At 51.2% G+C, this 15021-nt stretch overlaps 1 protein-coding gene and 1 non-coding gene across 2 annotated transcripts in view; one reads left to right on the top strand and one right to left on the bottom strand.

The window, feature by feature from the left end:
- LOC144158983 (substance-K receptor-like) overlaps positions 1 to 15021 on the bottom strand; it is a 481277-nt gene that overhangs the window by 151337 nt on the left and 314919 nt on the right. The gene's annotated exons all lie outside the window — the stretch shown is intronic.
- Positions 14843 to 14915, top strand: Trnat-cgu (transfer RNA threonine (anticodon CGU)). The gene has a single exon. It is a non-coding gene; the product is annotated as a tRNA-Thr (tRNA).

Here is a 15021-nt window from a genome sequence, read left to right as displayed (position 1 = left end):
AAATAGAGTCCGCGCTGCACAACAACGCACATGCACGCCTTACGGTGTTGTCCCACCGCAGATTCTATTTTTAGCGGCTAAGCCCCTCACGGGCTTGGGCTATCGTCATCGTCGTAATCGTCGTCTCATGTAGTCACGGTACGAAAACACCGGGAAACTCGTTTACGCCTCGCGCTAGAATGTAGCGCGTACTAAAAAAACACCGGGATACTCGTTTACGCCTCGCGCTGGAGCGCTTCGTAACGCGTACTGAAAAAACACCGCGGCACTCGTTTGCTCCTCGCGCTAGAGAACTTCGTGCTTCAAAGACAAGAAACTTTTACAGCAAGGCTGTATACCTGTACCTCCAAGCCCCCCCCCCCCCCCCCCCCCCCAAACGGTTTTAGCTCCGTTCGCAAAAACGCCGAGGCACCAAGACAAAACTTATAGACTGCATGCTTCGCCCCTCCTCCGGTTTCACGGCAGTCGGGATTACCCGGATTTTTTTGCCAGTGTTTTGAGTTTTGAGTATACTTTCGCACGCATTGCTCGCGCGTGCACCCGCTATGCCCGCGGTCGCCATCGGAACGGGGCATGTGCGCGTGGCTGGCTTATGGGAAGACACCGGCAAAAGCGTCGCTCGAGAACCCCTTGAAGAGAAAGTAGCGCCCGGAATACAGTTCGCCGAGAGCAGGGCTGGGAAGCCAGTGGGGCACATCGCTCCACTCAGGGGAGGTTGGAAGACGAAAGACGCAATAAGTCGTCTTCCATTTATCTTCCTCCAACCAGGGTTGCCCCAGCCCCTGCGGCAGCGTCCTCGCTGCCTTTCCCCCACCCCTCCCCCCGACAACCCGATCTTTCCCCCGTCCTGAACCTCCAAAACCCCTTATTTTGAAACAATGGCGGGCCCACTGAATTTGCCCGTAGACACAATTGCGGTCGACGAAGAAATTAAAAATAAAATTTAATGCGAAAACTATAGTTAAACTAACTCAGCAGGTCAACCATGAGGTAACCGCGACACACAGATGGCAGACGGCACACAGAACGTCCTACATCTTAGAAAATAAAATAAAGGTCAGCTGAGATGGAAAGAAAGTCGGGTAAATTTACCTTTGGGTGGGGTTCGAAGCAAGGACCTCCGAAGTGCGATATTAGCACGCATCCGGCCAACACCCACGCAGCTTGGCGAATGCAGCTGACTAAAGACGGACCTTGGTGAATGCGATGAGCCCTCGATTTGAAAAACCTGTCTAAGAGATATGCATGGAGGCCTGCATTAATAGTTTGAGCATGCTAATTATACAAGTAGGAATTAGGTAAGCGGGACGTTCTCTCTAAATGACTTAACGGGGCCAACACGGGTATGATCCCAGTCGTATAGTAACGGAGAGAAAAAATGCGCAATGAGAAAACCAACACCGCTGTCCTAGTGAATGCATTGCGGCTTTTACTTAGACAAGTTGTGGCTTTGACTTGGCCTTGGCTTTGACTGCCTCTGGCAGGTTGTAAAGGTATACTGCTAACTTTTTGCGATTTGCAGTGTCGAGCAAGTCACTTTATTCTGGCGCTATAGCCGAGAGCGCCGTTAACCCGCCGCGGTGGCTCAGTGGCTAAGGCGTTGCGCTGCTGAGCAGTCGCGGGTTTGATTCACGGCCGCGGAGGCCGCTTTTCTGATGGAGGCGAAAAGCAAAAACGCCCGTGTGTGCGAGATTTCGGTGCACGTTAAAGATCCGCAGGTGGTCAAAATTAACCGGGAGCCCTCCACTACGGCGCGCCTCATCGCCTGCGTTGCGTCGCCGCGTTAAACCCTACAATCAATCAATCAATCAATCGAGAGCGCCGTTATCCTCGCACATGCAAGTGTGCCCGGTACTTGGTTTAGTCCACTTTTGTGAACATTGCGGTCATTGCAAGCACGCCCCTTTTCCAAAACAGCGCGGCAATACACCGTGAAGCAAGCGCATCCACAACACACGCTCAGCTTCGGCAGCGGGCGCAGCTGTAATGACCTTGTCCTGGCAGTCGGCGAAAGTGCGTCGTCTTCACACGACGCGAGACCTACATGCAAGCCACGCGACGTCTTCAGAAGGTCGCAGAAAAAAATCTGTGAGATGCACATAATTTTCCTCATAAAATTGGAAGCATTACTTGGGGGTCCTGCTGCATGCAGCCATGTTATCAACAGCTGCGCGTATTTCAGGAGGAATACACAAGTGCCCCAGCGCATATAGTTTCCCATAATATGCTTCAGCCAAAAATACGGCGCCGTATGTTACCCTGCAGCGTGGTAGTGCTATTGGGAAAAGCGTTATGAACATGTAAAAAGGAAATTCGTTGCTCGTTTATAGCCTGTTAATGTACTTTATACGAAGAAAAAATGGCGCCAATCCGAGCTGTATGTTAAGGTGCTTAGCCCAAGTTAGCGTCATGTAGGAAATTTTTCTGTGTGTTAGCAACAGTATACAAGTTTGAGGATTCGTATGAAGCGGAGAATCTCGCGGAAATTGTTGGCCAATACACTTTTGCGAGTATGTGCTTCTCGGCGGAGATGTAACACTATGAAAGCATTGGCACTCGCACGAAACAAAAAACAAACTTTCCCAAGCCATCTCCCCTAAATTGAAACCTGGGGAAGGGCGAAGCATGCGGTGTATAAGTGTATTCTTGGCGCCTTGGCGTTTTTGCCCATGGAGATGAAACCGTTGGGGGGTAGAAGTATACAACTTTACCGTAAGTTTCGTGTCTTTGAAGCACCAAGCGTTCTAGCGCGAGTCGTTGGAAGACGAGTGTCCCGGTGTGTTCTTTTAGTTCGCGTTTTTTTCCACGGAGATGAAACGTTCTAGCGCGAGGCGTTGGAAAACGAGTATCAAGGTGTTTTAGTACCGTGACTACACGACACTACGACGACATGAGACACCAACAGCCCGAGTCCCTAAAACCCGGGTGTTAGCGTTGGGCAATACACGGGAGCGGGTATTTTGTCAGCAGTAGAATTTTGCCACGTTGCCAGCAGTATACAGAACCGAAATTGCCGTTGTTTGTCTTTTCTTCGTGGCACATACCAACTTGGGGATTGGCCAGGAATCGGGAGCTTTGAGCAATTAATCTGCCCGCTCCCCAAAATCCACAAAGCTACGATTTGTAAATGTAAAAGGAGTAGAAAGCACGTGCCGCGTCACACCTGAACGTAGGCCGCGTGAGTGTAAGAAAAGAACCTGGTCGGACCCGCCGCGGTGGCTCAGTGGCTAAGGCTCGAGGACGCGGGTGCGATCCCGGTCTTGGTATCTGCTTTTCAGAGGGAGGCAAAAAGCAAAAAATGCCTTCATGCCGATATTTCGGTGCACGTTACAGTCCCCAGGTGTCCGAAATTAGTACAGAGCCCTCCACTACGCCGCGCCTCATAGCCCACGTGTAGCTTCGGCCATAGAGTTTTTTAGTAAAAGGAAGCTGCTGCTAGGATTCCAAGTCGGCGTGGGGGGTTCTTAAGCGTCTTCTTGGGTCTGCGTTCTTCATTATGCATTGATAGGTCTACCAGGTAACCGAAATGGCCGAAACTGGCTTCGCTTAAAATTCGCTCCTTCAGTTGTGCTTAATTACAAGCAAGCGGGAGGATTAGCGCCGGCGAGCGACCATCGGTACATATTTACACAAGTACAGACCCACAATGTCGATACGTTAGTTTGTAATAAGGTGAGTTCACTTCCCGGTTATTTTTTACCCTAATCGCAAGCCGGGCCTCGGCATTAGCCAAATTCGCACACTTGGTGACGCTGATTGGTCATTTTGGGGCATCCTGGTGCAGCCCACATGTGGCGATTTCACATTAGGCGAGTATGTACGTACATACATACATACATACATACATACATACATACATACATACATCAAAACAGACAGACAGACAGACAGACAGACAGACAGACAGACAGACAGACAGACAGACAGACAGACAGACAGACAGACAGACAGACAGACAGACAGACAGAGGGGTTTAATTTGCGGGTTTAAGTCTCCCAAGAAAGACTGTCGTCGTTAATAAGTTCCCTATGCCTCCATTTACCCCACGTTGTGAATTGCATGCTAATTGCATGCTGGGCCTCGTGATTCGGCAAATTCGAACACTTGGTCACGCTGATTGGTCCTTCTGCGGCGTTCTGGCAAAGACCACCCGCGGCGATTTGTTAGAGTGTATGCACGAATTCGACAAAGCGCTGCGGCCCTTCGTGCGTGCGCAATGAACACTTCTGGCTCATTCCTGTTCCGCTTAAGTGCTGCTACGCCTGCATGCCTTATTGTTTGTTGGTAGGTGGGCTTATTGTTTTGTGTTCTTAATATGATCTGAATTTGACCAGGCGTCTGCTCCGTATAAATTATTAAGGTAAAGTTGGCAGCCTTGTGTGAAGTGGGTACCTGTTTGTGCCATTGTCAAGGTAATTTCATGTTGTCAGGGGGAAGTTTCGAAGGGCTTTCTAAAGTGGCAACCAGGTCTTTATGTGCTCCAAGGAGCCCGGTTCCTTCGGAGTGCTGCATTTCTCTGCAATGGTAGGAATGAAAGGTGGCTGGCCACGGTTCCCGAAGGCTACGCCGATTCCGGAGCAGCATTGCTGTCGTCAACCTGGGGATCGGGCACCCATCGCAGAGCCCAATGTTGTGAAGGGGTAAAAGTCGTGTTTTTGTACAGGTACTACCGGTACTATGGTTTCTTTTTTTCTCTAGTCGATGGTATAAATTTTAGATGCGTGACGTGGGCTGCACATAAAGTACAGTATTTAAGGTTCATCGCTTCTGCTGGACCGCATAACAAGATGGCTGGGCCCTACACCACTAATCTATGAACCTAATTTTTAACGCCTATTTTCACGAGACAAGGAGGCCTAGGGTAATTTTTGTATCCAAGAAAATGACGGAGAGTGAATTTTACAGTCTGCAGCCTTTAGCAAACGAAGCTCTCTCTGCATCCCTGTGCGCCGGAAAAGTAAGGTAAAGAAACTAAAAATAAGAATATTTGATGTACACTACCTTTTAGGGGCGGAGTACCTTAGGACCGCACAATGTATACGTCCGCATCTGTGCGCATAGCATTTACAATCGCAAAAATCACACAGGCACCGGCAGGATTCGAGCCTGTGTCTGGTAGACCAGACAGAGTTAGCGTCGGTCGGCTTACTCATTGGGCTACGACCGTGAGTTAGTACCCGGGAGTCAAACGGCTTACTCCGTCGGCTGTAACGGTGCGAGTACCTTAGGACCTCCCAATGTCCGTCCGCGTCCATCCGTGCGCACACCAGCATCAAGCGAAAATCAAGCGAAATTCGCTTTGAGCCGTGAGTGGCAGTTTCATTTAGGTAATAATCAAGGTGCAACTCACAGCTCAAATGGAATGACGGTCGGGGCGCGAACGGATGTCACCCGGGGCGCAACTTGGATGTCATTTTGAGTCCCCGTACTCCGCACCCTCGCCATCATCCACGGAGTGGAGATGCTGCCATTTTTTTGTCATACCTTTAGGCCCCATAATCATTCTTTTTGCGCCCTTACAGACTAAACCTTCAGTATTTTTGCGCTCGGGTCCGGAAGAATAACTTAAATGAGCCCACAAAAAGAATGGCGCAGCTTGCACTAGTGGTGCAAGGCTGGAGAAGCAGCAGAGTTGGTGTTCGACTTAGCTTCTCCCCACACTGACTGCGGATTCCAGGAGAAAGGAGGGAGAAGCCGGACCCCACCAGTGCAAAGCCATAGTAGACGGCACTGTGAAGCAAAGACCATCGAAGTATGTAAGACCATTAAAGTAGCATTCGTCGTCATCCCTTTCGTCGTCGTCTTCCGACGGCACATCCTCGTAGGGCAAATCCTCTTGTAGCGCGTCCTCGCCTCGGTAGACCTCCACTTTTCGTCAGTTGGTCTGGTGGCCATGTCCACGTGTGCATTGTGAAAATATGTCTTAACAGATTCGTCGACATCGTCTTCGGCGCGGTGGACCCATTGCGCGCCGATCGCTACACGACGACGACGACGAAGGCGGGAGCTCCTCATGTGGCGTAAGACCACGCACACGCCTGGGCCACACCGTGCAGTCACTGCGAGGCACGTACTCACGTGCGCTCGTTTCTTTTTTTTTTTTGCTGAAGCCACTGCGCCAAGGTCGTGCCCCTCGCCTCGCGCCGGGGACGCCGGGCGGTCGCCGCGAGGCACGAGCTCACGTGCGCTCGGGGCTTTCGGTCTTCGCCGGACGGATTTGTGTCGGTCTAAACAGCTTTGCTGTTGAAAGAAAAGCTATGAAGCTTGAGATAAAAAAAGGAGTTCAGGGGCATGAGGCACGGGGCCCTGGACAACCTGTTCAGGGGCATGAGGCACGTGGCGGTGTACTTCGACGACATCCTCGTGACCGGTACAGACGACGAAGACCACCTGCAGAACCTGCACAACGTCCTGGCACGATTGCAGGAGGCCGGGCTGAAGCTCAAGCTGGAGAAGTGCATTTTCTTGGCCCCCAGAGTTGAGTGCCTGGGCCACGTCATTTCCCAGGCAGGCCTGGCCCCGGCACCCCGCAAGGTTGAGGCTGTGCTCAAGGCACCCAAGCCCCAGAACAAGAAAGAGCTGCAGAGCTACCTCGGCCTCATCAATTTCTACAGGAGCTTCCTGCCGAACCTGTCGTCGCATTTGCAGCCGCTGCATCTTCTGCTTCGAGATAGACAGCAGTGGGCCTGGAAGAAGGAGCAGGACTTGGCCTTCCAGCGCAGCAAGGAGCTGATCACCAAGGCTCCGGTGCTGGTGCACTTCGATCCGGCCAAGCCTGTCGTCCTGACTGTAGATGCGTCGCCGTACGGCGTGGGAGCTGTCCTGGCCCACCGGGTGAAGAATGGCCAGGAACACCCTGTATCGTTTGCGTCCCGTCGGCTTCATGCGGCAGAGCAGCGGTACAGCCAGCTGGACAAGGAAGGCCTGGCCCTCATGTTTGGGGTCGAGCGCTTCCACCAGTACCTGTGGGGACGAAAGTTCGAGGCGGTGACGGACCACAAGCCGCTGCTGGGACTGCTGGGGCCTGACAAGGCGGTTCCAGTGCAGGCATCGCCTCGAGTGGTGCGCTGGGCCCTGAGGCTCGCGGCCTACAACTACCGGCTGGTCTACCGTCCGGGAAAGGACCTGGCACCTGCTGATGCCCTGAGCCGACTGCCCCTGCCGGAAGTGCCTGCTGCTGTTCCTGAACCTGCCGAAGTGTTCATGCTGGAGCACGCTTACCCGGAGGTGCTGTCCAGATCGGCAGTGTCGCAGGCGACCAGCCGGGACCCAGTCCTGTCGCAGGTGGTCAAGGCGTTGTCTCGAGGGGAGGAGTTGGCTGAGCGGACGTACAGCCACAAGGCCGCCGAGCTGAGCCTGCAGCAGGGCTGCCTGCTGTGGGGTTCCATGGTAGTGATTCCACAGAGCCTGCGGTCCAGGGTCCTGCAGTTGCTGCACGCGGGTCATCCAGACGTGGAGAAGACCAAGATGGTGGCCCGGTCCCACGTTTGGTGGCCTGGCCTGGACCCGGACATTGCTCGCGTGGTGCAGAGCTGCCAAGTCTGCCAGGAGAACCAGCGAGCCTCACGCCATGTGGAGATCACCCCTGGCCGTTCCCGGAGAGACCCTGGTCCCGCCTGCACGTGGATGTCGGGGGGCCCTTCAAGGGCCACTACTTCCTGGTGGTGGTGGACGCCTTCTCCAAGTGGGTGGAGGTGCTGCCGGTCACCACTCCCTCGGCAGGAGCAACCATTGCGGCGCTGCGGCAAGTCTTCGCAGCCCAGGGGTTGCCGGACGTCATCATGTCCGACAACGGTCCCGCTTTCACCAGTGAGGAGTACCTGGCCTGGCTGACGAAGAACGGAATCCGTCGGATGATGGTTCCGCCGTACCACCCTGTGTCAAATGGTGCTGCCGAGCGGGTGGCGCAAACTGTCAAGGACAAGCTCAAGAAGAGGAAGGCTGGGTATTTCCGGACGCAGGTTGCCCGAATCCTGTTTCAGTACCGGACCACACCCCACGACCGGACCACACGCCATGCCCCCTGCGAGCTCCTGTTGGGCCGGATGGGGAAGACACCGTTGGACGTGTTGCACCCAGACCTCCGGTCCACAGCGTTCCTGAAGCAGCTCAAGCAGAAGCTGGCGGCTGACCGAGGTTGCCGTCCTGGGCCCTTGCCGGAGTATGGGTCTCCGGTCTTTGCCAGGAACTTCCGGCCTGGTCCACGCTGGTCTGCCGGGCATGTGGTCTCTCCTGCCAGTGCGTCGTCGCTGCTCATCCGCATGTCGGACGGGACCACGTGGCACCGGCACGCCGACCATGTGAGGCCTCGCCTGGCGACCTCAGCCGCCCCTTCAGGAAGCCAGCAGGCAGGGGAGCCAGCTACACCGACCACTGCCAGCACAGCCCCAGGGGCTGGTGCTACTCGCGCCACTGTGGCGCCACGTGCAAGTCCGGTGTCACCTGCAAGGCTGACGGACGGTGCAAGAGTGACGCAGGCGGCACCCGATGCTGCCACACCTGCATCGACACCTGTGCTCAGGCGGAGTGAGACAGCGGAGACCGCCGAACCGTTACTCGCCGGGGTGACAGGTGTTTCGTGTTTGTGTGGAACAAACAAACTTGGGGCTGAGGGGTGTGACAAGTGTGTGGCGCCCCCCAACCCTGATATTCGTTGGCCGCTAAGTTCAGTGGCCCCACCAGGCTCGGTGGGTGGCCGGAGAATAAACACCGCCGACCACAGCAGCTCGTGGTCAGTCACCGTCACTCCCAGCACGCTGCATGTCGCACTCGGCTGGAGGGTACCCCTACCCTCCCAGGTTCACGAACGCGGGGCTAAATCGTGAGTCACCCCGCACCTTATATTCTTTTTCGCTTCCCTCAATCAAAGCAATGTAGCGCACAAGTTTGCCAGTGTTTGTTTCGTGCCTCCTCCGTCATCTAAAGCTCAATTTTCATCATCTGTCTTGCAGACATTTTTTCGGTAGTGCTTAATAATATTTTTGCAGATCGAAACTTATTCTCGAACGACAGGAATAGAGATCACCACAGCCTTGTAACGTGACACCTAAGAACAGAAAAAAATATCGATCCCGTCGTGTCCGGCACGTTAAGGTTTTCGCTCTGGCCATCGATCAGAACCCTATCTCATTTGATCTATTGTAAATATACCATAGAATCCTAGTTCAAACTTCCGCTGTTTGCACTATGAACGCGATAACAATGCATACAAGCAACAAAATATGTAATCACAAAGTACAAACACACAAGGGACACACAAGGGGGACGATAAGACCTCGATGATTTGTCATTCTTTGGGGAGCGCTCGACGTTTTTATGCTGTTTCTTCAAGAAAGAAATGCTTGCCCAAATATAGCTACGATATTGTTTAATTAGGAATTATTTACACTCATGTAAGGCGTGATCGTACTTTATTTTCCCTGTACATAAATAAGAGCGGTAATTACGACATTTTAGCCACATTTGCTCAAAAAAAGTTTAAACAGGAAAATACAGCGAATGTGTATATGCCACTGTTTTTTTCATCTCCAGAGCGAGTGTTTTACGTTGCCTTCTTGAAGGGCTCCTGGAGTGACCTTTTGGCCGGTGTTTTCCCGTGCAGGCCTGAGCACCTTGAAGGGCTTCCTCAACGGCGTTTGGGCCGGTCTTTTTCCTGTCTGAGCATGCGCACATGGTCGCACCTGTAGCGCGCACAGGGGGAGGGGGGCTTGTATTCGCAGCTAAGCTTCACGCGCTCACCTATTCAGAACCATTATGACAGAATGATTTAAGGAAACAGCTGTAACTCTTGCTCAATCGAAACTATCCCTAAATAAATTATATGACAACCGCTAAGTCGGCTTTAACAGTACCTTGAGGCGCATTAACCCCTCCTAATTACTTAGTTAATAGTGAAGTTGTTACTGTAGTGAAATTGCCATCTGCTGTATATACATAAGCTTCTGCTGGAGGGAAACGGCCAGCTCCACGTTTGCCCGCTACAATAAAGCTCTAGTCCTTCCAAGTTTCGTTCAGCTAATAGCTCGAAAGTATGCTGAATTGCTAATTACAACCAAATGTGTTTTGGTTTATCCACTCCTTGGACTGCGGCCAGATTCTTTGTTCATCCTTCTTCACGTCTCTAAATTGTCTGCGCTTTTGATTTTTGGGAACGGCACTGCGATGCATGATATTTCTACGTCGCGAACTATACTATGGTTTAATTTGGGCGTATTTGTACCTTGCCGTCTAGGCTGTGGACTGACAGACGGTATGCCGGGAAACGAGTGCTCGCTATGATCGCCCACCGCATAATTTGCAGCTGGGCGCCAATGATAATATGTAGGCGACTTCGATGAAGTTGGTGCAGGTCCCTTTAAAGAATGGGGCACACCGAATAGGCATGAAGGCTGCTGCCCAGCCGCCCGACAGCAGCGTCGACATCGTGCTGCGGTTACCGTGACAAAAGAGCGCGCGACAAAGCGGCACCGACTATACAGCACCGCATCAAAACAGGACACGACAAAACAGCACGCTTCAAAGGTAACCGTCTAATCGAATTGCATCATGGAGGGTGTCTTGTATTGGAGTAGTCGGTCATGATTTGGTGATGGAGAGGAAGGGCGCTTACGGTGCTCATCCCCCTTCGAGAATACAGCGCGGCCGGAACCCTTCAGAGCATGCAAGAGCTTGCTCGAGCGGCCTTTGACGGCGGCGGCGTCTGACTCATCGCCTCTCCGGCTCTGCAAGAGCCTTTTGCCTGTGTGTGTTTGACCTATACGTGCCGTGCACAACATTCGGAACACCTGTTGACCGTTGGGAATTCTGGTTATAAGTGAGCCCCGAGCAGTGCGAATCCAGGCTCCGCAGAGAACGTTTCTCTGCCCGTGCGAGTTATCATGTTGTAAGCGCGCCAGTGTGCTGCTTCCTGTATCGTCGCTGTTCCCTACTACCCCTGCATTAAACAAAGTTTTGCTCTTAGCTGTGTATCGTCGAAACGGAGGCAACTCCACTGGGAGCCTCTCGTCGACCACGTTACCACGACATGACGGAGGTCGAAACTTTGACGCCTTCGCCAATGTAACATTGCCCTTAGCAGTATCTAGTCAGGAAACCTGGCTGCAGGAGGGATGGCGGCCTTCTTAAAAACCTCTCGTCGGTACTCAGCGAATTTAGGACAGTACCACACGACGCGTAACGGGACATAATTAGCGCCGCAGCATTCATAATCCGGGTCAACAAGGGCAGTACCCCACGTAGCGTACCGTGACATGATTAGCGCCGCAGCATTCATGATCCGTGTCAACAAGCATACCGAAGCGTGTCGCTCGGAAGTGTGGTGCCCTTGCCGGTGCAGCTCGTAGCCTGCGTACGAATGTGTGCCACTTCGGACGACACCGGCGAGGAACGTCCGAGGTCTTTTACCCCAATACCACCCGTAAGTGGTCTTCCTGTCTCTTTTTCAGCAATTTAAAAGTCATCGTCGTCTCTTATGATATATCCTGTATGACAGAAACCGTTACATTCCGTGCTCAGGGCCTGACACAGCGGAGAAACAACTCGAGGGATGATACGATTTCCATTACGGCCTGAAGAAAGTGATTTTGTCGTGGTACAATTTTCCATGGGGTGTCCTTGGGAAGCCCTTTCAGCTAGCCCATGTGCTTTGTCATTGCCCGCGATGCAGGAAAGTGCGAAAAACCTCCCAACACCCCACATACTAAAGAAAGATATAATGCCACTGGGCGGCCTCTGGTGTTTAAGGCACTGGCGCGTCGACGGATAACGGAAGCTGGGGAATGTCGCGTCGGCAAATTTAAGCTTTCGGAGACCACACACCCAGTCAGTTAGAAACTCTATAATGTCACTCTAATCGGGCCGTAAAGGAATATAGCAGCCAGCATCTAGGAAGGCAACACGGAAGAGGAAAAGGAGGTGTTTTTACTTGTCTGTGGCGTGACAATGCTGTTACAATCTCATTAGTGCCGGCAAGACCACGCCTATATACCTCAGAGCCGTGTATATGACCTGCGATTCGCCTTGGTAATTTCTAGTCACAGTAGTGGCCTGAGGCATTCTTGACGCAAGCCCACTTGTGACGAGAGCCGTGCCGTATGGTTCGCAGAAATCTCGACGTATTCTAGGGCGAATAAAAGCGGTATTCGTGTGCGCTCGCTCTTGTAGGGGCCCAATTTTTGCGCTAAAGTATGTGGAGACTAACAAAATGTCAGCTAGCCAAGAAACATATCATTCTAGATTGGCGGGAAGCTGGCGCATGTGTAGCCAGCGCTGAAACTGTGTAAAGAGTATTTGCACATACAGCGGGATAAAATTGAATACTTGCTCACATCGCTCCCAATTGTTATATATAGGGAAGTTTGGCCATTCCGCGCTTACGAGTGCACCAACCGTATGCCTAGCAGCAGCTGAAGTACCACGTTTCCTCCGGGACCACTTACTGGCAGCGTGTTCGATAAATATGAGCGCGAAGCTTTGTTTCTAATGCAAATAATGCTAATATGCAAAAACCTAGCTTTCCAGCGCAGGCTGGCACTGGTAGTTCGTGCCATGATGAGTTTTCGTGTGCGCTCGCATGACGCCTAAAATTTGAGGTTGGCTATTGGCTAGCTGTGCCGCTCCTTACATATCGTATTTTCCCACAGAATAACGGGCACAGCGGTTCCAGATGCACCACCAAATACAACGGACAAACGCGGGCAATAGACAGGACAAACAAGTAGTTGTCCTGTCAAGTCTTAGCCTTCATTCGTTGACTTTTGTTGCGTAGGGCCACAGTACGTTTTAAAACAACAGAGTCTTTTGTGCGGCGCAGATATGCGAGGAAACGGTTACTGAGCCTCCTTGTACGACCTTTACAGGGTTTCGACCCCTCAAATGCATGATTGTACGCAAGCATTTTGTGAATGATGAAGACATATCTTGTGGTAAAGCCAAGGACGACGCAGGATGTTGGAGAAATAAAGTTTATGGGAGCGAACTTGTGCTCCGCGAAGAACTCGAAGAAAATGCAAACGTCGAGGAAGCAGTGAGCACCGCGACGTGCGTAGACGAGCGTCGGCGAAACGAATGCCGCGGCATTTGCCCTGCGAACATTTACATTTCCGCGCGAACTTTCTGGAACCCTGCAAAGAGATCTAGAACATTGACGACCAAAGCCGAACATTCTCTCTACTGAAGACAGGCGATACACTGTTCCTATAAAAGAAGATAGCATGCGCGGGAAACAAAAGAAAGATATAAATGCGCGCCTGACTTCTAAGATAAGAAAGCTGGTTGCGGCCAGAAGCTGGCACCCAACGCAAATAAACAAACCAGAAGGTATAGTTCGAGCAATATAGCGAACATAAAATCTAACTGGGTGCCTATTTATTTGCTTTTGGCGGGCAATAGTTACATAATGCATACATTTACTGAGCCAGATAATAGAGCCTTCTTCATTGTATTTCGTTTCGCGTTTGTAGTTTCCTGGTCTAAATATATTCTATGGCGCATAGTTCAATGGCAAAGAAGTTTTGCGCTACCGCAGTCTTCCCACGGTGCTAGGTGTTGGTTGGAGGCACTTGGAGTACGCGAAAAATACCCCGCCACTCGGCTAATAACAGTAATGAAATGTGCGCATTAAGTGTTTTTTTTTAACGTAAGGTGCAGTATGAAGTTTCACTTTACCATTTCGAGTCATGACGCCAAATAAACCTTCCAGTCGGGGCTTCGTTATTCATTCGTAAAGAAACTGTTTTTGCGTTCCCTGTATATACAGGATGTCGTGGTTTCATAAAAAGAGCGATTAAACTGTAGAAATTACTTTCAAAACTTGGGCTTTCACCGGAACAAGTCAGGCCTCAAGAGGTTACTAAATCAGATTAAGGACCTTCTGAGTGCTGTTCGCATTAAGTGAATTTCCGAGAAAAGCCCTGCTTTCCCAGCGGAACTTTCTCAGCGTAAGCAATTGTATGTGTATGCGCATAAAGCATGACGTTCTTTTAAATGCATCTTCTTCCTTTCCTTTTAAGCGCCATATAATGGGTAACTGGATGGGATCCGCTTATGCAGCAGACAAGCAGGTCAGCTTGCCAGAACGTTTAGAGATTCCAGGACATTTTAAAAGTTTAATTCCTCAAGAAAACGATGTGCGCACCCATAGTCGAAAAAAAAACTACTCAAACATACATCCACGTCGATTTTACATGCAGGTGACGTATTCCAATCTAAATAAATCTCCGCTAAATATCAAACGGATGTATTTTTGGGCAGGAGGGTGCATGTTACTGCTCCCGAGACAACACAGCGATAAGAACACTGCGTAAGGAAACAGATTGGTCTATAATAGAGAAAACCGAGTGCTCCGTTCCATGTGTTATCTTTGGTGCCGTTGTTTAAAACTGTGAAAAGCGTTATTTTAGCCCTCCGCCCGAATAAAATACGTCATCCAACGGAACTTTTTCTCTACCAATAACAATTTAGCTGCGACGTCAAAATTCCCACCCATAATTCTCACATACCCATTCAAGGGGATGGGGAATGATGATTACAGCGGCTGTCAGAAGCCCACGGCCGATACACTAAATCTCATTAGTGGCGGCGTCAGCACGCCCACCCACAATTCTCTTATACCCTTTGGAGGCAATTGGCTAGTACATCTACCCTACAGCACACATAGGGTGCCTGAAGTACGTCTCTACTTTTTGTTGGGGTACTTAAACGTGAAAATGTGGGCCTGTCTGCCTGTCTGTGTATCTGTCCGAAAGTATGTATGTATGTATGTATATAATACATACATACATACATACATGAAGTGGTGGGCTGTTTCCCCACCACTTCACTTGAAAGTGGTGGGGAAACAGCCCCGCCGGTAGCGCAGTGGTCATCGCACCAGACGCGTATTCTGGAGGTGGTGGGTTCGGATCCCACCCGGCGGGCATTTTTTCACCACTTTCTTTCTGTCTCAAAAATTCATCTGTTTCTATGACCTACCACATTCTCCCCTTTGCTTTCCGAGGTTTTCTTGACTGCCAACCCTTATTT

Source organism: Haemaphysalis longicornis, unplaced genomic scaffold (assembly GCF_048455015.1).
Source record: "Haemaphysalis longicornis isolate Haplotype H1 unplaced genomic scaffold, Haemaphysalis longicornis Haplotype H1 scaffold_1, whole genome shotgun sequence".
NCBI classification, from domain to species: domain Eukaryota; kingdom Metazoa; phylum Arthropoda; class Arachnida; order Ixodida; family Ixodidae; genus Haemaphysalis; species Haemaphysalis longicornis.
This window is presented reverse-complemented; position numbering and strand designations above follow the sequence as displayed.